General features: G+C 33.9%; 1 non-coding gene across 1 annotated transcript; it reads left to right on the top strand.

The window, feature by feature from the left end:
* Positions 1 to 213: 213 nt before the first annotated feature.
* Positions 214 to 321, top strand: LOC112761154 (small nucleolar RNA R71). The gene has a single exon (XR_003181563.1). It is a non-coding gene; the product is annotated as a small nucleolar RNA R71 (small nucleolar RNA).
* The last annotated feature ends 7,119 nt before the right edge of the window (positions 322 to 7,440 follow it).

Raw genomic sequence — 7,440 nt, 5'->3', positions numbered from 1 at the left:
AATTTCAAGAACTCCCTTCTTTTGAGGCGTCCCATTGTTCACAGGATTCCTCTCAGAGGTGTAGATGAACTGGTTATTTGCAACCATTTCAATGAGTTCCTGAGCTTCTGCAGGGGTTTTCAGATGAAGAGATCCTCTTGCAGAATGATCCAATGACATTTTTGACAACTCAGACAGACCATCATAGAATATACATATGATGCTCCATTCTGGAAGCATGTCAGTAGGACACCTTTTGATCAATTGCTTATATCTTTCCCAAGCTTCATAGAGGGACTCACCTTCCTTCTGTCTGAAGGTTTGGATTTCCACTCTAAGCTTGCTCATCTTTTGAGGTGGAAAGAATTTGGCCAGGAAAGCACTGACCAGCTTTTCCCAAGAGTTCAGGCTTTCCTTAGTTTGTGAATCCAACCATGTTCTAGCTCTGTCTCTTACAGAAAAAGGAAAAAGCATAAGTCTATAGACCTCGGGATCAACTCCATTAGTCTTGACAGTGTCACAGATTTGCAAGAATTCAGCCAAAAACTGATGAGGATCTTCCAACGGAAGTCCATGAAACTTGCAATTCTGTTGCATTAGAGAAACTAATTGAGGCTTAAGCTCAAAGTTGTTTGCTCCAATGGCAGGAATTGAGATGCTTCTTCCACAGAAGTCAGAAGAGGGTGCAATAAAGTCACCAAGCATCCTCCTTGCATTGTTGGCATTGTTATTGGGTTCGGCTGCCATGTCTCCTTCTTTTTCGAAAATTTCTGTCTGGTCCTCTCCAGAGGGTTGTGCTTTAGCTTCTCTTAGTTTCCTCTTAAGAGTTCTTTCAGGTTCAGGATCAGCTTCAATAAGAATGTTTTATCCCTGTTTCTTCTCATATAAAAAAAGAAGAAAACAGAAAAGAAGAAGAATCCTCTATGTCACAGTATAGAGATTCCTTTATGTGAGTAGAAGAAGAAAAAAAATAGAAGAAGGAGAAGAGAAAAATTGGAATTAAAATTAAAATAAAAGGAAAAATATTTTTGTTTTTATTTTAATTATTGGTTAGTATTCGAAAATTAAGAGAAGAAATAAAATTAAATTAAAATTTAAAATAATTAGTTAATTAAAAGGAATTTTGAAAAAGTGGGGAGGAGTTTTCGAAAATTTGAGAGAGAAAATTAGTTAGGTGGTTTTGAAAAAGATATGATTGAAATAGAAAACTTTTAAAATCAAACAAAAAGTCAAGTAGTTAATTGAAAAAGATTTGAAAATCAATTTTGAAAAGATAAGAAGTTAGAAAAGATTTTGAAATTGATTTTGAAAGGATATGATTTGAAATTTATTTTGAAAAAGATTTGAAAAAGAGATTTAAAAAGATTTGATTTTTGAAATTAAAGTTGATTACTTGCCTAACAAGAAACTAAAAGATATGATTTTAAAATTTTAAAGATTGAACCTTTATTAATAGGCAAGTAACAACTTGAAATTTTTGAATCAAAATATTAATAGTTAGTATTAATTTCGAAAATATGAGATAAAAATAAGAAAAAGATTTTTGAAAATCAATTTGAAATTTTCGAAAATATGAAAGAAAAAATGAAAAAGACTTGATAAAGATAGAATTTTTAAATTGAAAATTTGACTTGACTCATAAGAAACAACTAGATTCTTAAAACTTTTTTACTAAATCAAATCAAATTTTTGAAATTTATGAGAATAATAAGGGAAAGATATTTTTTTATTTTTAAATTTTCAATGAGGAGAGAGAAAAACATAAAAATGATGCAAAACATGAAAATTCAAGATCAAAACACATGATGCATGCAAGAACACTTTGAATGTCAAGATGAACACCAAGAACACTTTGAATGTCAAGATCAACACCAAGAACTTATTTTTGAAAATTTTTAAGAAAAGACACAAATGCAAGACACCAAACTTAGAAAATTTCAAACTTTAGACACTAACAAATTGAAAATGCATATGAAAAATAAGAAAAGACACAAAACATGAAAATGCAAAGATCAAACAAAGAAGATCATCAAGAACAACTTGAAGACCATGAAGAACAAAACTCAATGCATGGATTTTCAAAAACTTTAAGAAAAGTTAAAAAGATGCAATTGACACCAAACTTACAATTTGACACTAGACTAAAAAAAAACACAAAATTATTTTTGGTTTTATGATTTTATTAATTTTTTGGATTTTTCGAAAATTATTTGGAAAAAGAAAAATAAGGATTTCAAAATTTTTAACAAGAATTCCAGGAATCATACAATGTTAGTCTAAAGCTTCGGTCCAAAAATTTAGACATGGCCAATGGCCAGCCAAGCTTTAGCAGATCATTAAATTCAACAGCAAGATTGATAGAAATTAACAAGCTCTTGTGATGATAAGTTGAAACCTCGGTCCAAAAGATTAGACATGGCTTCAGAGCCAGCCAGACTTCAACAAATCATCATGAAACTCTAAAATTCATTCTTAAAAATTCTGAAAAACATAGAATAATTTATTTATATTTTTCGAAAATAAAAATAATAAAAATAAAAAGCTTAAAATTAAAATAAAATTACCTAATCTGAGCAACAAGATGAACCGTCAGTTGTCCAAACTCGAACAATCCCTGGCAACGGCGCCAAAAACTTGCTGCACGAAATCGTGATTGTTCATTCCCCGGCAACGGCGCCAAAAACATGGTACGCACGTTCATAATCTCACTTCTTCTTCACAACTTTGCACAACTAACCAGCAAGTGCACTGGGTCGTCCAAGTAATAAACCTTACGTGAGTAAGGGTCGATCCCACGGAGATTGTCGGCTTGAAGCAAGCTATGGTCATCTTGTAAATCTCAGTCAGGCGGATTCAAATGGTTATGGAGATTTGATAATTAAAATATAAATAAAATATAAAATAAGATAGAGATACTTATGTAATTCATTGGTGAGAATTTCAGATAAGCGTATGGAGATGATTTGCTCCTTCTGAATCTCTGCTTTCCTACTGCCTTCATTCAATCATTCATACTCCTTTCCATGGCAAGCTGTATATTGGGCATCACCGTTGTCAATGGCTACTTCCCGTCCTCTCAGTGAAAATGGTCCAAATGCGCTGTCACCGCACGGCTAATCATCTGTCAGTTCTCGATCATGTTGGGATAGGATCCATTGATCCTTTTGCGTCTGTCACTACGCCCAACACTCGCGAGTTTAAAGTTCGTCACAGTCATCCCTTCCCAGATCCTACTCGGAATACCACAGACAAGGTTTAGACTTTCTGGATCTCAGGAATGGCTGCCAATAATTCTAGCTTATACCACGAAGACTCCGATCTTTCGGAATGGAGGCTAAGAGATACACGCTCGATCTGAGGTAGAACGAAAGTGGTTGTCAGGCACGCGTTTATAGGTTAAGAATAGTGATGAGTGTCACAGATCATCATATTCATAATTTTGAAGTGCAAGCGAATATCTTAGAATAGGAATAAGCTTGATTTGAATAGAAAAACAATAGTACTTTGCATTATTCATGAGGAGCAGCAGAGCTCCACACCTTAATCTATGAGGTGTAGAAACTCCACTGTTGAAAATTACATAAGTGAAAAGTGGTCCAGGCATGGCCGAATGGCCAGCCCCCCCAAACGTGATCAATGATCAAAAGTGATACAAAGATAGTCTCAAAAATGATCCAAAGATGTGAAATAAATCACTAAAATTAGTTTTTATACTAAACTAGTAACTAGGGTTACAGAAAATAGGTAAATGATACAGAAATCCACTTCCGGGCCCACTTGGTGTGTGTTTGGGCTGAGCATTGAGCTTTACACCTGTAGAGACTTCTCTTGGAGTTAAACGCCATGTTGTTGCCTATTTGTGGCGTTTAACTCTGGTTTGTAACCTGTTTCTGGCGTTTAACTTCAGAATAGGGCAGGAAGTTGGCGTTTGAACGCCAGTTTGCATCGTCAAAACTCGGGAAAAGTATGGACTATTATATATTGATGGAAAGCCCTGGATGTCTACTTTTCAACACAATTGAGAGCGCGCCAATTGGATTTCTGTAGCTCCAGAAAATCTACTTCGAGTGCAGGGAGGTCAGAATCCAACAGCATCTGCAGTCCTTTTTTCAGCCTCTGAGTCAGATTTTTGTTCAAGTCCCTCAATTTCAGCCAGAAAATACCTGAAATCACAGAAAAACACACAAACTCATAGTAAAGTCTAGAAATGTGAATTTTGAATAAAATCTAATAAAAATATACTAAAAAGTAATTAAAACATACTAAAAATTACCTAAAAACAATGTCAAAAAGCGTATAAATTATCCGCTCATCACACATACACTGTTACATAGCATATTCCATACACTTCAAAATATCATGAACCTTATTAAGAATACTATCAAATCTTCATCTTTAGGATATTATCTGAGTGGACATTATATAGTGATGAACATTGCATAGATTTCACTATTTTTTTCTTCAAAATTTATGCACCTGATTCTTGTGAAGATGAGCTAAGGAAGATTTGCTGTAGAGGTACTCGAGTATACAATGTCCTTTGAGAGTCCGATTGTGATGTCTTCAACTTCTTTCTCTTGTCATCCATGATAATCTTCCTTTTACACCTAGATATGATTGAGAAGTTTCGGTCCATTTTAAGAGTAGTCCTACATATAACTTCTAGTTTAAAGTTTCTTTAACCACACACGGTTAACCACAGTATTCTGTTAGCTACACATGTATTGCTGAAACCTCTACTGGTTTGGATATTTTGGTAGACATCTTCACTCACTAAAGAAACCTAAACTACTATCTCAATGCTGGTGTTTTCTTTGTTCCTTATATGTCCCACTGTATCTATTTTTTTTTACTTTCCTTTTGATCTAGTTTTTACGATGATTAATTTTTTGATTGACCACTATATCGTGCTAATGTCTGTATCTATGGTTTAATGCAATTGGCATTAATATTCTGGTTTTAATCATATTGTTCTTTATGAATTGTTGATATATAGATTCCTTCTTTGGGGACTACAAAACACAATATATTAATAACTAAAAAGATCCTGTTTCTTTTAAGGGCTTTGTTTATCTTTTAATTACTTATTATTTTTTACTTCTATTTTGACCCTTTTGATACTATAAACTTAACTATTAAAAAAGTTCAAAAAATTCCTAATATTATCCAAACTTACTCATTTTTTTATTATGTTTTGATAGTCTTTTTATAACCTGATGATACCTTTAATATCTAAGTAATCAATTTTCTTAGTAACATAGCCTCCATTATAGTGTTTTTATCCTACCATATTTATTGTGGCCAAGCTTATTGTGACTATCTGCAAAACCGTTTCCAAATGGTTTATATTCCTTTGTGTTTAACTTAGTTATTATCAATTGTAGGAGCTCAAATTAAAAATTCGTATGAGTGTTCATAGATATGACTGATTGTGTGGACATAAACACTCGCAATACTGGTGTTACAACCAAATCTTATAACTATTTATATTAATGAGTAGATACTAAGCCAAGACACTCTAGGAAATCACACTAAGCACTAACCTAATACATTATAATATAATACCCTACACATTATATTCTGCTTTCCTATAAAATCTTGGAAACTCAGTGAGTTACTTTGACAATACCATACACTCAGAACCAAGACAAATAAGAAACTAAATATCATTATGCATCCATTATAGGAACTGAGGATGCTCTGACCTAAAACAAAATATAGTAACATAGACAGACACAAAACAATTTTTTTGGAAACATAAGCTTAAGACCTAGTACCTAAAGTTGTGAAACATTGGATGAGTTTTCACATAGGTGTGGGGTAACTGGTTACACAATATAGAGACTTTCAGAGTGCAGAGTCATGGACTTGACGTGTACATTTTGTTGCCAAGTACAGTGCATCAGGTGCTCCCTCCTAGCTCCGTTTCACTTAAGTCTTGAAAGCAAAAGATCTGTCCTATCAGCATCATTGGATCCTCCAAAACAACTCCTACACTCCATGATGGAATTGATATCCTTTCCGATGAACATAGATGGGTTGTAAGGGTTGTCAAGTCCTGTAACTCGGATCCTCTTATCCCAACAAAGCTTGTCCTGTCCATCATGCTTAATGTCCCAAACTATAACATCCCTTGAGAAGCCTATATTATGGTAGGACATAAAACCAACCCCATCATGCAGATTTGTAAGAGAGTGATAGGTTGATCTTGCATCAATTGGAATAATGCTTTCAAAAAACTACCTTTGTATCATGGAGAAAGATATTATCAGTGATGGTTCAGTGAAGTTGGTTCCTTCCCAGCCAATCTAGTAAACAGTTCCATCAACAACGATAGACTTTGGTCCCAACTTTTGCACGTCGCTGGTGAATGATCCAGAATCAAAACCAGTCATTCTCAAATGAACAGTATAGACTCCAACCCAAGGTCCTATGTATGTAATGCCGCTTAAAGACATGCACAATTCGATACTCCATGGAATCATACAAATACCCAAATGCATAAACTGAAACAGCATGACGATAAGGTTTTTTGGACTCATCAAATACATATTTCATCTTTCCAGTGAGTGGATTCCATATGAGTAGCCTTGAGTTAAGTCCTCCTTGAGATAATTTTATATAAAGAACTCTATGGTCTGAGCCAATAAGTGAGTAAAAACCAAGTTGGTTGATCACAATTGGGAGATTGAGCTACAAGTGCACTCCATCATTTATATCAGCACGAATGAACCATTGAGAATTTTCGTTTGCTAATAATGACTTTGGTGTTTTGACCCCTTTGTTCATCCCTGTTCCGCTTCACAAAGTATGGTATGTTAAGCCTAAAATTCTAAGACTTGTTGAGTGTTCTACATCTGCCAACAGTCTTAGGATCAGCCTTAGCTAAGATCTTCCACACTAAGTCATCACCAAGATATGGTAACGAATATTTTTTTGGAGAAATGTCACTCATTTGTGAAATACAACTTGTAAATTTCGTAGAGAAGTTTCTAAGTAGAGAGGAGTGTTTATGTTTTGTGCTTGTGTCCATTGGATTGGATGTCGTTTATATACAGAATGATAGGAGGTGTATTTCATGCAATCCTAAATCTATTTTGAAGGGTTTAGACTACTTCATAATACATATATTCCTTTTTTTTTATTTACGTTGTAGTTGATTGGTTTATAAAAATTATCTACTACATGCATCGATACTTGCATCATATCTATACGGTGATTTTCAAATACCCATGGGCTTTGCTTTTGTTATAATTTGTCGATGCTTTGTTTATATGTTTGTTAACCTAAAATATGAAACATGTTAAGTGATGTGATATAACATCTGGTTTGGACATTTAACCAAGACGATATACACATTGCCATTTGCTAATTCTCCCTATATAGCTGTGACTTTTTTTTTAATTATTAATTGTCACTTTTAACCTATAAAGCTATAAAAATAATTGTTTAATAGACTGA

Source organism: Arachis hypogaea, chromosome 16 (genome assembly GCF_003086295.3).
Source record: "Arachis hypogaea cultivar Tifrunner chromosome 16, arahy.Tifrunner.gnm2.J5K5, whole genome shotgun sequence".
In the NCBI taxonomy this organism is placed as follows: Eukaryota; Viridiplantae; Streptophyta; class Magnoliopsida; order Fabales; family Fabaceae; genus Arachis; species Arachis hypogaea.
This window is presented reverse-complemented; position numbering and strand designations above follow the sequence as displayed.